The 18139-nt window shown below is 48.1% G+C and overlaps 1 protein-coding gene across 1 annotated transcript in view; it reads right to left on the bottom strand.

Moving 5' to 3' along the window:
- Window positions 1-18139, bottom strand: part of CABP1 (calcium binding protein 1) — an 84631-nt gene that overhangs the window by 51287 nt on the left and 15205 nt on the right. The gene's annotated exons all lie outside the window — the stretch shown is intronic.

The raw sequence follows: 18139 nt of genomic DNA, 5'->3' as shown, positions 1-18139 counted from the left end.
CAACTAGTCATGTGGCCGTAGCTAGTATTATGACTACGTTCTTCTACCACCCATATTGCGTCCCCTCTGCCTCCAGCAAGCACTTCCATGGGTTGTGGGTTTTTTTTACCTAGTGGAGTGACCCAAACCTTCATTCCTGTAGGGTCGGGGCCATTTGCAGTCCTGCCTGGATTGGGTTGTGGTAGCTTCCCATTGACCTTAATCACAGGGCACGGTAATACTAAGAGACGCCCTCATGGATCTCCTGTATTTACACTTACTCTTCCTTACCTCCATTGTGGAGTAGGAGACTGATTTCATCTTCATCATCTGCGTCAGTCGCCCCAGCCAACACTGTAACTCTCTGTTTAGCCTGTTGACTTAAAGGTAGGAGGAGCTGAAAGTGTCCAGGGGGCAATCTTAACTTCCAGTTTAGTGGAATCGTTGTTGTGCCTCCTGATGGCAGCGTTCCTCCCTCTGGAACTAAGACCTCTAGGCCAGTAGAGTGCAATGTTGCAGGAACCAGAAGCAAAAATTTTGCTAGTGGGTCACTAGGGGTGATGGTGAGTGGTGCCACTTCCACTTCCACCCCTTGGTTCCTGGACCCATGAGTCCTGGCTATGGGGAAACAGTGCCATATATTGGACACTGATTCAGAGCATACACGGCCTTCTGGAGAACTTCATCCGACCCCTGCAAAGTATTGTCACCTAGTTGGCATTGTAATTGTGACTTTGAAAGGCCATTCCATCATTCTATCAATCCAGATGCTTTGGGATGATGGGGAGCATGGTAAGACCAGTGAATTCCATGAGCACGAGCCCACTGCCACACTTTAGCTGTAAAGTGAGTGCCTTGGTCTGGTCATAGGCAATGCTGTGTGGAATACCATGATGGTGGATAAGGCATTCTGTGAGTCCACGGATGGTTGTTTTGGAAGAAGCATTGCATGCAGGATAGGTAAAACCATATCTGGAGTTAAGTGTCTATTCCTGTGAGGACAAACCATTCCCCTTTCCATGATAGAAGAGGTCCAATATACTCAGCCCGCCATCAAGTAGCTGGCTGATCACCCTGAGGAATGGTGCCATATCAAGAGTTCTGCATCGGTCTCTGTTGCTGGCACATTGGGCACTCAGCAGTAGCTGTAGCCAGGTCAGCCTTGGCTAGTGGAAGTCCACATTGCTGAACCCATGTGTAACCTCCATCCCTGCCACCATGGCCACTTTGTTCATGGGTCCATTGGGCGATGACAGGGGTGGCTGGGAAAGAGGCTGTGTGGTGTCTACAAAATGAGTCATCCTATCTACCTGATTATTAAAATCCTACTCTGCTGAGGTCACCCTTTGGTGAGCATTAACATGGATACAAATATCTTCACAGTTTTGACCACTCAGAGGGTTCCATCCATATACCTCTTCTCCAAATTTCTTTGTCACCAATTTTCCAGCCATGCATCTTCCAAGTCCCTGGCCATCCAGCCAAACCACTGGCTGCAGCCTGTTAATCAGTACATAATCACATATCTGGCCACTTCTCCTACCACGCAAAGTACACAGCCAGGTATAGTATGTGAAGTTCTGTCCACTGGGAAGATTTCCCTTCACCACTGTCCTTCAGGTGTGTCCTTGAAAGGGGCTGTGGTGCTGCAGCTGTCCACTTTCGGGTGGTGCCCACATATCTTGCAGAACCATCTGTAAATCAGGCCCTAGTCTTCTCTTCCTCTGTCAACTGATCAGAGGAAACTCTTCATGAGGCCATCAGTGCAGGCAACGGGAAAGTAGGCAGAGTGGCAGGAGTGGAGGCCACAGGCATTTGAGCCACTTCTTCATGTAAATTACTTGTGCCTTCAGGACCTGCTCAGCCCCATCATGTATATACCACTTCCATTTGATGATGGAATGCTGCTGTGCATGCCCAACTTAATGACTAGATAAGTCAGAAAGCACCCAGTTCACGGCAGGCAGTTCAGGTTGCATGGTGACTTGATGACCCATCATCAATGTTCAGTTTCTACTAAAGCCCAGTAATAGGCCAAGAGCTGTCTCTCAAAAGAAGAGTAGTTATCTGCAGAACATATCAGGGCCTTGCTCCCACCTCCACTGTGATTTCCCTATGGGGGCTGCCAAAGGCTCCAGACAGCATCCCTACCTGCCCCTGACACCTCAGGCACCATTGGATCTGCTGGGTCATACGGCCCAAGTGGCAGAGCAGCTTGCACAGCAGCCTGGACCTGTTGCAGAGCCTTATCCTGTTCTGGACCCCACTCAAAACTGGCAGCCTTCCGGGTCACTCAATAAATGGGCCAGAATAACACACCCAAATGAGGAATGTGTTGCCTCCAAAATCCAAATAGGCCCACTAGGCATTGTTCTTGATCGCAGGAGAGGCCAAATGCAGCAACTTATCCTTCACCTTAGAAGGATTATCTCGACAGGCCTCACACCACTGGACCTCTAGAAATTTTACCAAGGTAGAAGCTTCCTGAATTTTAGTCGGATTTATTTCCCGTCCCTTGGCAGGCAAACGTCTCACCAATAAGATGAGGGCATTTGCTACGTCTCACTCACTGGACCCAATCAGCATAAAGTCATCACGTAATGGACCAGTGTGATATCTTGTGGAAGGGAAAAATGATCAAGATCTCTGAGAACAAGATTATGATACAAAGCCAGGGAGGTGATATACCCCTGAGGTAGGACAGTGAAGGTATACTGCTGGCCTTGCCAGCTGAAGGCAAGTTGCTTCAGGTAAGCCTTATGGACAGGTATGGAGAAAAATGCATTTGCCAAATCAATGGCTCCATACCAAGTACCAGGATGTGTTAATTTGTTCAAGCAATGAAACCACATCTGGTACAGCAGCTGCAATAGGAGTCACCACTTGGTTACGCTTAGGATAATCCACTGTCATTCTACAAGATCCATCTGTCTTCTGCGCAGGCCAAATGGGAGAGTTGAACGGGGATGTGGTGGGAATCATCACCTCTGCATCTTTCGAGCCCTTGATGGTGCCACTAATCTCTGCAGTCCCTCCAGCGATGTGGTGTTGTTTTTGAGTTACGATTTTTCTAGGTAGAGGCAGTGCAAATGGCTTCCATTTGGCCTTTCCCACCATAGTAGCCCTTACCCTACCAGTCAGGGAGCTAATGTGGGGTTCTGCCAGCTGCTAAGTATGTCTATGCCAATCATGTAATCTGGCACTGGGGAAATAACCATAGGATGAGTTCAGGGACCCAATGGAACCACTGAAAGTCAGACCTGAGCTAAAACTTCATTACTTACCTGACCTCCATAAGCCCCTACTTTAACTGAAGGACCACAATGACATTTTGGATCTCCTGGAATCAACATCAGCTCAGAACTAGTGTCCAGTAGTCCCCCAAAAGTCTGATCATTCCCTTTTCCCCAATGCACAGTTACCCTGGTAAAAAGAAGTCTGTCTGGGAACAGATGGAAGAAAGATTAACAGTATAAATTGTTGGTATAGGAGGCCTCAAGGGGACTTGGCCTCCCTCAAGGGAGGGCCAAACCCCACAATCAATATAGTGGGGTTCTTCCTCAAGGGGACTTGGCCTCCCCTTCATTCAAGGGGTTCTGGGTCTATAAACTCGTTCAAGTCTGGAAATTGATTGAGGGGCCGTGATTCTCTGTTTTTACAATTCAAATTAGTCTTTTGTCCACTTGACCTGGGAGTTTTCTGCTTATCCAAATTAAGTAAGAATACAGTAGGCTTCCTATCAATTTCCCTTCTAGGAACACTGATGAATTAGCCAATGCCAGAGCTCTACACAAATCAGACTATTCTGATTGCTGCTTTGCCTCTGCCGTCCATTATGGTAACTATACCCATCTAGCTTCTGACAGTTGAGTGCTGCCACTTGGCCCCTGACACCTCAGGATCCAATTATTCCTATTGCGTTTAAATTTTCTAATTGAGTGACTGCAGTTCCCACTGTAAGATCTGGCATACAGAGAAAAGCAATCACAGAGCCTTCAGGGATTCAGGTGCTCCCCTCTCAAATCTATTTCACAAAGTACTGGTGAAGGGTATGTCTTCTGGACCCTCCAGCAGGGATAAGTTGGTCTAAAGTGACTAATCCACCCCACCATCCCAGTCTCCCTAAGCCTTTGGATCCCTTCCTCCACATTAAACCAAGGAAGATCAGGCATTTCCAGACCACTCACAGTGGGCCATCTTTTGATCCATATTTCAGCTAACAAGCAAATCAACAGAACATTTTTTTTTTTTTTTTTTTTTGAGACGGAGTTTCGCTCTTGTTACCCAGGCTGGAGTGCAATGGCGCGATCTCGGCTCACCGCAACCTCTGCCTCCTGGGTTCAGGCAATTCTCCTGCCTCAGCCTCCTGAGTAGCTGGGATTACAGGCACGCGCCACCATGCCCAGCTAATTTTTTGTATTTTTAGTAGAGACGGGGTTTCACCATGTTGACCAGGATGGTCTCGATCTCTTGACCTCGTGATCCCACCCGCCTCGGCCTCCCAAAGTGCTGGGATTACAGGCGTGAGCCACCGCGCCCGGCCAACAGAACATTTTTTAACTCCCCAAGCTGCAACATTAAATGCAGGATCCCTGCTTAGTGGGTTCAAATCAATAAATTCAGCCTGATCCAATTTTATGGTTCTTCCACCATTATCCCACACCCTTAATACCCATTCCCATCCCTGTTCTCCAGATTTTTGCTTATATAAGTTAAAAAACTCAAGCAGTTCTTTTGGAGGGTAGCACACCCCCTTGGGGGTCACACTCTGAACCTCACCTCTAGGGGCCTGCCGGGACTTGAGTCTAGTTATGGATCTAGAAGCAGACGGGGGTGTTGGGGGTGGCTCCTGAGGAGAATCAGCAGTCTTGCCTGGCAACTGCCTCGGGGGGGCCATCACTGTTGCCTCAGGCAGTGCAGGGTTAATTTCCTCACACAAAGGTGGAAAGGCTGATGGCAGCATGGGTGGGGTGGGGAAGGGATGTTGCCACCACTGAGGGTGGGAGGCTGTTTCCTCTGGCAAAAAAGGGTCATCAGAGTTTGCAAGGTCAGTGATCCCAGCTTCATCAGGGTCCTCCGACATGTCCCCATTCCAAGTTTCAGGGTCCCATTCCTTTCCAATCAATGCCCTCACTTTAACAGTAAACACCTGGCGAGGCTGTGCACACACCTTTCGTTGCAGGTCAGTCACTCATGATAAGAGCCTGTGTCTGGTTTTCCACAATTTCAGCCCTTCATCTACAGGAGATAAGACTCTCAGGGCAATTTTAGAAGACTTGAGGCTCAATATGTGCTTCTGGAGAGGAGTTAGAATCCCTGTGCTCATCCTTTTCTTTCATCACTTTGTTCAGCAAACTTAGGAGCAATCAACCAACTTTATTATATTCTTTGGTCAAAGGTATTAGGTATAGAGTTTCTAAACTCCTTGTCTCTCATGAGTGGTAAATCAGGAGTATAAAAAGCATTTATTTTGCATAACTCTCTAAACAGTTCATGCCAAGGACTATCAGTGTTCTCCATACTATTAGAAGCATGGTGGCTCACACTTGTAGTGCCAGCATTTTGGGAGGCCAAGGCGGGCTGATCACCTGAGGTCAGGAGTTCGAGACCAGTCTGGCCAACATGGAGAAACCCTGTTTTGGTTGGGTGCGGTGGCTCATGCCTGTAATCCCTGCACTTTGGGAGGCCAAGGTTCATGGATCATGAGGTCAAGAGATCGAGACCGGCCCAGCCAACATGATGAAACCCCATCTCTACTAAAATACAAAAATTAGCCGGGCATGGTGGCACATGCCTGTAGTCCCAGCTACTTGGGAGGCTGAGGCAGAAGAATCCCTTGAACCTGGGAGGTGGAGATTACAGTGAGCCAAGATTGTGCCACTGCACTCCAGCCTGGTGACAGAGGAAGACTCAGTGTCAAATAAAAAATAAAAAGAATGAAACCCTATTTCTACTAAAAATACTAAAGTTAGCCAGGCACAGTGGCACATGCCTGTAATCCCAGCCACTCAGGAGGCCAAGGCAGAATTGCCTGAACCTAGGAGGCGGAGGTTGCAGTGAACAAGAGCGAAACTCCGTCTCAAAAAAAAAAAAAAAAGAAGTAAAGTCTTTAGCATTTTTGGGTCTAATCAGATTAAGCAGCCAATTCCAGAAACCCCAAAATCAACTAAAGAAATCCATCCTTAAAATTCTGTTCCTCAGCCAGGTGTGGTGGCTCACACATGTAATCCCAGCACTTTGGGAGGCTAAGATGTGTGGATCACCTGGGGTCAGGAGATCAAGACCAGCCTGGCCAACATGGTAAAACCCCATCTCTACCAAAAATACAAAAAAAAAAAATTAGCCAGGCATGATGACAGGAGCCTGTAATCCCAGCTACTCTGGAGGCTAAGAAAGAAGACTTGCTTGAACCTGGGAGGTAGAGATTGCAGTGAACCGAGATCACGCCATTGCACTCCAGCCTGGGCAACAAGAGCGAAACTCCATCCAAAAAAAAAAAAAAAAATTATGTTTCTCTAGAACTACCCCATTCTCGGTTCAAAATACCAAAATCTGTATTTTCAGGATCCTCTAGAGGGACAGAATAGGACAGATGTACATACAAAGGGGAGTTTATTAAGGAGTATTGACTCACATGATCACAAGGTGAAGTCCCACAATAGGCCGCCTATAAGCTGAGGAGCAACAAAGCCAGTCTGAGCCCCAAAACCTCAAAAGTAGGGAAGCCCACAGTGCAGCCTTAAGTCTGTGGCCGAAGGCCTAAGAGCCCCTGGCAAAACACTGGGGTAAATCCAAGAGTCCAAAAGCTGAAAACTTGGGAGTTCAATGTTCAAGGGCAGGAAGCATCCAGCACAGGAGCAAGATGAAGGCCAGAAGGCTCAGCAAGTGGGCTCCTTCCACCTTCTTCTGCCTGCTTTATCCTAGCCGCACTGGCAGCTGATTAGATGGTGCCCTCCCAGATTGAGGGTGGGTCTGCCTCTCCCAGTCCACTGACTCAAATGACAATCTCCTTTGGCAACAACCTCAGAGACACACCCAGGAACAAGACTTTGCATCCTTCAATCCAGTCAAGTTGACACTCAGTATTAACCATCACACCCAGTAAAAAAAAATAGGCTAAATAATCGAACAAATACTTCACAGAAAAAGACATATAAATGGCAAATAAGCATGATGAAAAGATGCTCAATCTCTTTAGTCGGCAGGGGAGTACAAATTAAAACCATAATAAGACACCACTACACATAGACTAGAATGGCTAAAATTAACAAGATTGATGATACAAAGTGTTGGCGAGGACATGGAGCAACTGGAGCTCTCTTAAGCTGCGGGTGGGAGTGTAAAATGGCACAATTACATTGGAAAAGTTTAGCAGTTTCTTATAAAGTTAAATATACACTTCCCATATGATCTAGTAATTCTCCTAGCTATTTGCCTGAGACCAGTGAAAATATCTGTCCACGCAAAAGGCATACCTGAACCTCATAGCAGCTTTATTCAAAAGAGCCCCAAACTGGAGACAACCCAAATGTCACTTAACAAGAGAAGTGAATAAATGACCTGTGTTATATTGATACAGTGGAATAGTATTGAGCAATAAAAAAATAAGTAATTACTAAGCCAGGCACAGTGGCTCACACCTGTAATCTCAGCACTTTGGGAGGCCAAGGCAGGAGAATCTCTTGAGGCCAGGAGGTTGAGGCCAGCCTGGGCAACATAATGAGACCTCCATCTCTACAGAAAAAAAAAAGAAAGAAAGAAAAAGAAAATTAACTGGGCATGGTGATTCGTACCTGTAGTCCCAGCTACTCAGGAGGCTAAGGCAAGAGGATCGTTTGAACCAGGCTGGTCTCAAACTCCCGACCTCAGGTTATCTGCCCGCCTCACCCTCCCAAATTGCTGGGATTACAGGTGTGAGCCACCTCATTGGCAGTATCTGTTCTTATCAGTTGAATTTAGTGAAAGATAGCAGATGGGTGATTACCTAGAATAGGGCCAGGAGGATGGACTGCAAAGAGGCATGAGGGAAAAATTGTGGGATGAAAATATTCTGGGCCAGGACAGGCTCACGCCTGTGATCCCAGCATTTTGGGAGGCCAAGGTGGGTGGATCACCTGAGGTCAGGAGTATGAAACCAGCCTGGCCAACACGGTGAAACCCTGGCTCTACTAAAAATACGAAAATTAGCTGGGGGTGGTGGCGCATGCATGTAATCCCAGCTACTTGGGAGGATGAGGTGGAGAATCACTTGCACCTGGGAGGTGGATGTTGCAGAGCTGAAATTGCACTACTGCACTCCAGCCTAGGTGACAGAATGAGATTTCATCTCAAAAAAAAAAAAAAAAAAACTTCACCTGGGTTCAATTCTTGGCTCTGCCACTTCCTAGTTTACAATCTTGGACAAGCTATTTTATTTATCTGTGACTATTTTCTCATCTGAAAAGTGAGAATAATACTTCCTTTAATAGTAAAGTGATAATAATAATAATTCTCTTATAGGATCTTTGTTTTTATTTTTTTAGATAGCCCCAAAGGGTTTTTGAGACTTAAATGGAATGGAGTGCAGTGGTGCAACCTCGGTTCACTGCAACCTCTGCCTCCTGGGTTCAAGTGATTCTCCTGCCTCAGCCTCCTGAGTAGCTAGGATTACAGGCACCTGCCACCACACCCAGCTAATTTTTGTATTTTTAGTAGAGATGGGGTTTCATCATGTTAGCCAGGCTGGTCTCAAACTCCTGACCTCAAGTGGTCCTCCCACCTCAGCCTCCTAAAGTGCTGGGATTACAGGTGTGAGCCACCAATGGAATTTAAATGAGTTAATTTATTGAGAACCTTGGGAGCCAACCTCCATGAAGCCCTCCAGTGGTTTCTACTTCCTGGGATTCAAGCTCCTCTGCATTGAATAGGGCTGACCAGTGTGGCCAATAGCAGACTGTGGAAATGACAGCCTGTGGTTTTTGAGATGAAGGAGGCCATAAAACACATTGATCACTCTTTTTCTTTTTCTTTCTTTTTTTTTTTTTTGAGACAGAGTCTCTCTCTGTCGCCCAGGCTGGAGCACAGTGGCATGATCTCAACTCACTGCAACTTCTGCCTCCCAGGTTCAAGAGATTCTCCAGCCTCAGCCTCCCGAGTAGCAGAGATTACAGGTGTCCGCCACCACACCTAGCTAATTTTTGTATCTTTAGTAAAGACAGGGTCTCACCATGTTGGCCAGGCTGGTCTCGAACGCCTGACCTCAAGTGATCTGCTCGCCTCAGCCTCCCAAAGTGTTGGGATTACAGGCATGAGCCACTGCACCGGGCCTGATTACTCTCATGGGGAAGCCAACCACCATGCCATGAAGACACTCAAGCAGCCCTATGGAAAGGTCTGGATGGCAAGGAACTAATTCCTCCTGCCAGCAGCCAGCACCAGCCTGACAGCCATGTAGGTGAGCCAAGTGCATCCTTCAATCCCAGGCAAGCCTTTGGGTGACTGGCTGACTTTCTTTAAACCTAAGTATTTTATTTAGTTTTTTTACTTTTGTGGGTACATAGCAGGTATATATATTTATGGGGCACATGAGATGTTTGGATATAGGCATAAAATGTGAAATAAGCACATCACAGTAAATGGGGTACATATCCCTTCAGGCATTTATCCTTCGCATTACAAACAACCCAATCACACTCTCTGAGTTTTTTGTTTTGTTTTTTTATTTTGGGACAGAGTCTCCCTCTGTCACCAAGCTGGCGTGATCTTGGTTCACTGCAACTTCTGCCTCCCAGATTCAAGCAATTCTCCTGCCTCAGCCTCCCGAGTAGCTGGGACTACAGGCGCATACCACCAGGTCCAACTAATGTTGTATTTTTAGTCGAGATGGGATTTCACCATGTTAGCCAGGATGGTCTCGATCTCCTGACCTCTCGATCCGCCCACCTCAGCCCCCCAAAGTGCCAGGACTACAGGCATGAACCACCACACCCGGCCTCTCTGAGTTATTTTTAAATGTACATTTAAATTATTAGGCCAGGCACGATGGCTCAGGCCTGTAATCCCAGCACTTTGGGAGGCCAAGGCGGGCAGATCACATGAGGTCGGGAGTTTGAGAACAGCCTGGCCAACATGGTAAAACGCCATCTTTACTAAAATTACAAAAACTTAACCAGGCATGGTGGCACATGCCTATAGTCCCAGCTACTCAGGAGACGGAGGCAGAAGAATGGCTTGAACTCAGGAGATAAAGATTGCAGTGAGCTGAGATTGCACCACTGCACTCCAGCTTGTGCAACAGAGCAAGACTCCAACTCAAAAAAATAAAAATACTAAATAAATAAAATTAAATTAAAAAGCTAAAATATAACAACAAATATATATATATTATTGACCATAGTCACATCCTGTTGTGCTATCAAATACTAGGTCTTATTCATTCATTCATTTTTCTTTTTCATTTATTTATTTTTTTGAGACAGGGTCTCTCACTCTGTCACCCAGGCTGGAGTGCAGTGGCGCAATCTCAGCTCACTGCAGCCTCCACCTCCAAGCTCAAGCCATCCTCCCACCTCAGCCTCCCAAGTAGCTGGGACTACAGACGTGCACCACCATGCCTGGCTAATTTGGGATCGGGGGGCTTCGGGGGGAGTAGAGACAGGATTTTGCCATGTTGCCCAGGCTGTTATTCATTCTTCCTTTCTTTTTTTTTTTTTTTTTTTTTTTTTTTTTGGTACCCATGACCACAGCTTCATGAGCCAGAACCGCTCAGTTAAGCTGCCCCCAATTCCTGGCCCACAGAAACCATGTAAGGTAATAAATATTATTATTTAAGACCATTAAGTTTTGGGTAATTTGTTACATAGCAGTTAATAAACTAATATGAACACTACCAGTATAACAACTAACATTTATTAAGTATATATTCTATGGCTTACTATTCCTATCGCCATTACTATTGGCAGGTAAGAGGCTGGATATCCTCCATTTGCCCGCCTAGAGCACTTTCCCAGCCCAGGGAGACTCAGTTGTTCAGACTCAACAAACAGCCTTCCATATCCTCTGGCTTCTAATCTGGTTTGGCCAAGGAGGAGGCTCCTCGAGGAGACAGAATGGAGAAGGTGGAGTGACTCAGGGTATTTATACATCTGCTTCCTCCTGCAGGGCACCTCAGGCTGGCTGTCCCTTAACAGAGGTCACAGCTTACTTTTCTTTTTTTTTTTTTTTTGTTTTTTTTTTTTTTTTTTTTTTTTTTTTTTTTTTTTTTTTTTTTTTGAGATAAAGTCTCGATCTGTCACCCAGGCTGGAGTGCAGTGGCGCAATCTTGGCTCACTCAAACCTCTAGGTTCAAGCAAGTCTCCTACCTCAACCTCCTGAATAGCTGGGACTACAGGCGCCCGCCACCATGCCCGGCTTATTTTGTATTTTCAGTAGAGCTGGGGTTTCACCATGTTGGCCAGGCTGGTCTCGAACTCCTGACATCAAGTGATCCACCCACCTCAGCCTCCCAGAGTGCTAGGATTACAGGCATGAGCCCGCTTGTCTGGCCAACAGCTTCTCTTGAAGTGACTCTCTCCACACAACTTTCTAGCCAGTGAAAACTGCTCCCTGCCATGCCTACGGAGGTAACAGCTCTCCCATTGTAACTAGTCTCAGCACTGCACTATGCCCTGCGATTTCTGTACACCTTGTCCACACCTAAATAACCCCTTTAGTCAGCCTTCCTTAAGTTACCCAATATGAGAATGCCATCTGTTTCCCACTGGGACTGACTGGCCACCCCAATTTAGGAACTCCTATTTGGCTGGGCACGGTGGCTCATGCCTGTAATCCCAGCACTTTGGGAGGCTGAGGGAGAAGGATCCCTTGAGCCCAGGAGTTTGAGACCAGCCTAGGCAATAACAAGACCTCATCTTTACAGAACTTAAACAAAATTAGTTGGGCATGTTGGCAACTGCCTGTAGTCCCATATACTTGGGAGGCTGAAGTGACAGGATCAATGGAGCCCAAGAGGTAGAGGCTAGACGCTGCAGTGAGCTAAATAAATAAATAAATCCTACTTTAGAGAAGGAAATAGAAATTTAAAGAGGAGCAAATGGGAAATCAACAGGGACCCCCCATCAGGGTGCTCAGCAGCCAATAGGCACTTGTGGATGCGTGATAAATATCTGAATAAATGAGTGAATGAATGACTTGGTGGCCACCGGGGAGGACCTACCCCCACCTACCGTAGGTGCTGGAACAGCAGGTCAGTATCTGAACTACTTCAGCCAGACACTGGTGACCAGGTCCCCTGCCCAGCCTGGAGTCTAAGCTTCAGGAAGTCTTGCATTGGAAGGATTAACACACAGCCCGGGACACCCAGGAAGCAGCCCCCAACCTCAGTGAGAGACTCAAGAGTTATTTTTGAAAAGCAAGCAAGGCCTGCAGGCGGCCCTGGCAGAGGCAGAGCGCAGAGCTGGAAAGAAGAGCCAGGAGCAGAGAGAGAACAGACAGCTACCGAAGAACCCACACCCCGTGCCTGTGACGTGGGCCCCACGCATGGTGACATAACATGGTGGCAGAGGCGGGGAGGCGTCCTGTGACCCCTTGGGAATTTTAATTGTGGTAAAATATACATCACAGAAAATGCATCCTTGGGAGTTTTTACCGCTCCCACCCCAGGCTGAATGACATTGAGGACTGGGTTCCCACAGGAACAGGGAGTGGGAACACCAGCCAAACACATTTGCATCCAAATGGTGTGTGAGCTTTTGCTCAAGTCTGGGAAAATCCTGGAATTGGAGGGAGGGTCATGGCTCTGAGTCAAAGTTGGGGACTGAGGATTACAAAACAGATGACAAAATTAGCGGTGCATGGTGGCACATGCCTCTAGTCCCAGCTACTTGGGAGGCTGAGGCAGGAGAATCGCTTGAACCCGGGGGTGGGGGATAGGTGGGGGCGGCGGCAGTTGCAGTGAGCCGAGATCACTTCGCTGCACTCCAGCCTGGGTGACAGAATGAGACCCTGTATCAAAAAATAAAAATTAAAATAATAATAAAGAAAAAGGTGACATCCTCCATCCCTACAAAATAGTGGGGTGGCAGGAGTGGCTGTGGGCCTAGCAGGAGTGGGGCAAGGGAGCAGATGCTGGCCCTCGAGGTAGGGCTGAGAGCTGCAGGGCACCCAGAGCGGCAGCTGATCAGAATGTGGCTAATGAACCGTGCAGGTGAAGGGAGAGGTGTCTGCAACGGGGCGGGGGTCACAGGCAACCAGAGGGAGCCATCGAGGCCCCAAAATAACTCCTGCTTCAGCAGAGAAACTGGAACTAATCAAGGTGGGAATAATCTGAAAATCCCTCAGAGAGAGGCTGCTAAGAGGGCTTGTCTCCAAGCGGGGCTTAGAGGGGAGGAAAATAAACAAAAGGTGTGGTTTGTCCTGGAAAATGGTGCTAATTTGACTCGGTCAGAGGGTCGTCAGTAGCTAATATCTATTGAGCGCCTACTGTATGCCTGATGCTGTCGCATATGGCTAAGCATGTGAGCTTTGAAGTTCAGGCTGCCTGAATTGGAATTCCTGCTCTACTTCCTGCTAGCTGTGTGACCTCCACAGAGTTATTTCCCCATTCTGAGCCTCAGTTTCCTCATCTGGAAAATGGGGATAAAATTCATACCTGCCCCATAGGGTAGTGAGAGTAAATGCTCAATGCATATGAACTTTTATTAAAATAGAAATCTTTCCAGGAGCTGGGCGCGGTGGCTCACAACTGCAATCCCAGCACTTGCGGAGGCTGAGGCGAGTGATCACCTGAGGTCAGGAGTTCAAGACCAGCCTGGCTAACATGGCAAAACCCCATCTCTACTAAAAATACAAAAATTATCTGGACGTGGTGGCAGGCACCAGTAGTCCCAGCTACTTGGGAGGCTGAAACAGGAGAATCACTTGAACCTGGGAGATGGAGGCTGCAGCGAACTGTGATTCACTGTGACTCCAGCCTGGGTGACAGAGAGAGACTCTGTCTCAAGAAACAAAGCCAAACAAAAAAAAATATTTCCAGCAATGCTAGGGGAAGAGGGTTAGGTTTTGTCTCCTTATTCTACAGGGTAGTGAACCAAGGCTCAGAGAGCCCAAGGTCACATGGCTAATAAGTGAAAGTGTCAGGATTGTGACCCATGTGGGTCTAAGTCAGAAGCATTCACTAGCCCGGGCCACCCTGGTCGCTCCTCAGTGGGCAGAAAGGAAGGCCATGGCCTACAGGCAGGACCCAGCCCCTCAACTGCTGCCTCTATCTGGGACCCCCGCAGGGAGGCAGATACAGCAAGCACGTGGGAAACAGCCTCTGGTCGAGACATGTGCAGTGCAGAGGAAAGACCACTGCCCTTGACCGTGGAAACTTGGCTGAGTTCTTTCCTCCCTCTGGGCCTCAGTTTCCCCAGTTGCAGAACAAGGGGCGGTAACAGGTGATTTGAGTCCTGGAGAGTCTAGGTTCTTGCTCCCTGGTTCTCTGGTGAGTGTCCGGTGCCAACAGCAGTGAAGAGGACAAGAGAGGGACCTGGGCCGATGCCCGGCGGCCTCCCCTTTGTCGCTTCCCTCCCTTCCCCTGGTGAATAGTTCCAGGCAGAAGGAACAGCAAAAGCAAAGGCCTGGAAATGAGAGCGAGCATGGCATGTTTAGGGAACTGCAGGTAGAATTATGGAGTCACTCGGTTTATTCATTTATTCAATTATTTAATCAACGTTTAGTAACCCAGTTTATTCATTTGATTATTCAACCAGCGTTTATCACTGTGTGCCAGCCAGTGTTGGCGTACTGGAGATACAGCAGTGAACAAAATAGACAAAACCACCATCTTCACAGGGCTCATTCTTTTTTTTTTTTTTTTTTTTTTTTTTTTTTTTGAGATGGAGTCTTGCTCTGTTGGCAAGGCTAGAGCGCAATGGCGCGATCTCAGCTCACTGAAGCTTCCACCTCCTGGGTTCAAGCAATTCTCCTGCCTCAGCCTCCTGAGTAGCTGGGATGACAGGCATGTGCCACCACACCTGGATAATTTTTTGTATTTTTAGTAGAGACGGGGTTTCACCGTGTTGACCAGGCAAGTCTCAAACTTCCACTCGCCTCGGCCTCCCAAGGTGCTGGGATTACAGGCGTGAGCCACTGTGCCCGGCCTCATGGGGCTCATTCTAATTGGGAGAGATAGAAAAACCAAGTAAACAAATCGATACCCAGGACCATTCCCGCATGGGATAAGCATTTATGTGAATAAAAGCTAATATGTTTAAAGCATTTGCTATGCTTAGGCATTGCTAACAGATGTGAGATAACTTGATCCTTGCTACCACACGATGGGGCTGCAATCATCACCCCCACTTTACAGCTGAGGAAACTGTGGCTTAACAGAGGAGTTAAGTAAGCTGCTCAATGCTACACAGCACTGGAGCAGGTGGAGCTGTGATTCAAATCCAGGCCATCTGGCACCATCATGCCGGGTGGTGAGGAGCGCACTAACTAGGGCAATTTGTCCAGGGAAGAGCCCTCTAAAGAGGTGACATTTGAGCCAGGACGCATGAGAAGACATCCACCATGTGAAATCCAGGAGGCAGAAGGTTCCAGATGGAGGGAACATTGAGTGCAAAAGCCCTGAGGCACAGACTTCCCACAGGTTGGGAGAAGAGCAAGGAGGTCAGTTTTAGCTCGCTCAGAGGACAGAAGAGGTCAGAGCGGCACGCAGGGCAGATGCCTGGGGTTGGGGAGGAGCCTCTTTGGTCCTCCTCGAGGAGGCCCAGGGGACGTTCCCAGGATCCTCCTGGCCGGTCTGAAGGATGCCTGGGAAGCAGGGCTAACATGGTTCTGAGAGGCGTGGCTCCCCGCCTTTCCCCACATCGGCCGATGAGGTGCAGGCAAAGCTGATTTTCCCCAGGGCCCGTTGCTGGGAAATGACTGAACTGGAACCTGCTGTGTGTCCTTGGCCAGCACCACCCACAGGTGGCCACCTCCCTGATGATGGGTACAGGGAAAGGCCTGTCTCATTCCTCCCTCTTCACCCTAAATCCATATCCTCCCTGGCCCTGTACTTCCCACAGAGCCACAAATGACGGCCTCCCATTCCCCAGCGGACGCTGGACCACCTAGCTCCTGCCCTCAGGGTGCCTCTACCCCCACCCCCGAGGCCTGAGTCCAGTCCCAGCTCAGTGAGGGAATGAGGTGTTCCCCAGCTTGGTCTCAGAGGGTCTGAAAGTCCAGAGTCTGGCCTTAGGGAGAAATCTCAGGGGCTAGAAAGGGATCCACATTCCTAGGAATATAGACCTAAATTAAGAGTTCAGACTCGACCCCACGTGGTCTTGGGAAAGGGGCTTCACCTAAGTCTCAGTTTCATCATCTGAAAAATGGGAATCATCACACTACCTGCTTCATAGGGTCACTGTGAAAATTAATATAATATGGTTGAGAGGGGGCTTTCTGGGGCTGGAAATGTGCTATATCTTTACCTGGGAGGTGATACATAAAATTCAATGAAAGGTATACTTGTAGGCCGAGTATGGTGGCTCACGCCTGTAATCCCAGAACTTTGGGAGGCCGAGGCGGGTGGATCACTTGAGCTCAGGAATTCGAAACCAGCCTGGCCAACATGGCCAAACCCCATCTCTACCAAAAATACAAAAATTAGCCGGGCTTGGTGGCACGTGCCTGTAATCCCAGCTACTCAGGAGGCTGAGGCAGGAGAATAGCTTGAGCCTAGGAGGCGGAGGTTGCGGTGAGCCAAGATTGTGCCACTGCACTCCAGCCTGGGCAACAGAGGGAGACTCCAACCCCACAAAACACCACCACTCCCTAGATTTATGCATTTTACCATAGGTATGTTATAACTCAATTATTTTTTAAATGCAAAGTGCCTGACCCCTGGCTAGCACCGCATAAATGTTAAGGTTGTATTAGCATAAAAAGTTCCATAAATATTTATTGAATTGGTCCTCGTAAGTACCCTTCTGTGTTTTGTTTATCATGTATTCGATTCCCAGGGCTCCTGGGGCCTGGATGCCTAAGGCAGCTCAAACTCAACATGTCTATGGCTGAATTATTTCCTTCACTCACTCTCACTCCACCCCAGGCTTCTCTAACTGGCCAGTGGCTCAATCCAGAAACGTGGATGACACCCTGCCTGCCTTTTACTGCTCTTCTTCTTTCCAACCCCTACGGCCAATTTATTACCAAGACTTCCTGTAGTAGACTCTCTCCAAAGACGGTCTCCAACCATTCTTCCCCTCCCTATAAGGCATGCTGACCTCCTAACAAGAGGTAGAGATTGAGGCCGGGCGCAGTGGCTCACACCTGTAATCCCACCATTTTGGGAGGCCAAGGTGGGCAGATCACCTGAGGTTAGGAGTTCGAGACCAGCCTGACAAACATGGCGAAACCCTGTCTCTACTAAAAGTACAAGAAATAGCCAGGCATGGTGGCACATGCCCATGGTCCCAGCTACTTGGGAGACTGAGGCACGAGAATTGCCTGAACCAGGAGGTGGAGACTGCAGTGAGTTGAGGTTGCGCAACTGCACTCCAGCCTGGGTGACAGAGTAAGACTCTGTTTCAAAAAAAAAAAAAAAAAAGAGGTAGAAATTGGCCAGGTGCAGCAGTTCACACCTGTAATCCCAGCATTTGGGGAGGCTGAAGTGGGAGGAGTGCTTGAAGCCAGGAGCTCCAGCCTAGAAGACATAGTGAGACCCTGTATCTACAAAAAAAAAAGAGCTTAAGCTGGGTAGGGTGGCTTCGTGCCCCGCATCTCAGCTACTTGGGAGCCTGAGGGAGGATGGCTTGATCCTGGGAGGTGGAGGTTGCAGTGAGCTGAGATGGTGCCACCGCACTCCAGCCTGGGTGACAGAGTGAGACGCTGTCTCAAAAACGAACAAGCAACAACAAAAAATAGATGAATGACATAAAGGTAGGAGCTAACACCATAGAACAATTAAAAGAAACCATAAGGCTGGGTACAGTGGCTCCGCCTGTAATCCCAGCACTTTGGGAGGCTGAGGTGTGTGGATCACCTGAGGTCAGGAGTTCGAGATCAGCCTGACCAACATAGTGAAACCCCGTCTCTACTAAAAGTACAAAATTATAAACTGGTTATTCTAGTTAGAAATAAATAAACAGGCCGGGCGCGGTGGCTCACGCCTGTAATCCCAGCACTTTGGGAGGCCGAGGCGGGTGGATCA

Source organism: Cebus imitator, unplaced genomic scaffold (assembly GCF_001604975.1).
Source record: "Cebus imitator isolate Cc_AM_T3 unplaced genomic scaffold, Cebus_imitator-1.0 Scaffold434, whole genome shotgun sequence".
Taxonomy (NCBI): Eukaryota; Metazoa; Chordata; class Mammalia; order Primates; family Cebidae; genus Cebus; species Cebus imitator.
Note: the sequence above shows the minus strand (reverse complement) of the source record. Positions and strands in the feature narration are given on the sequence as shown.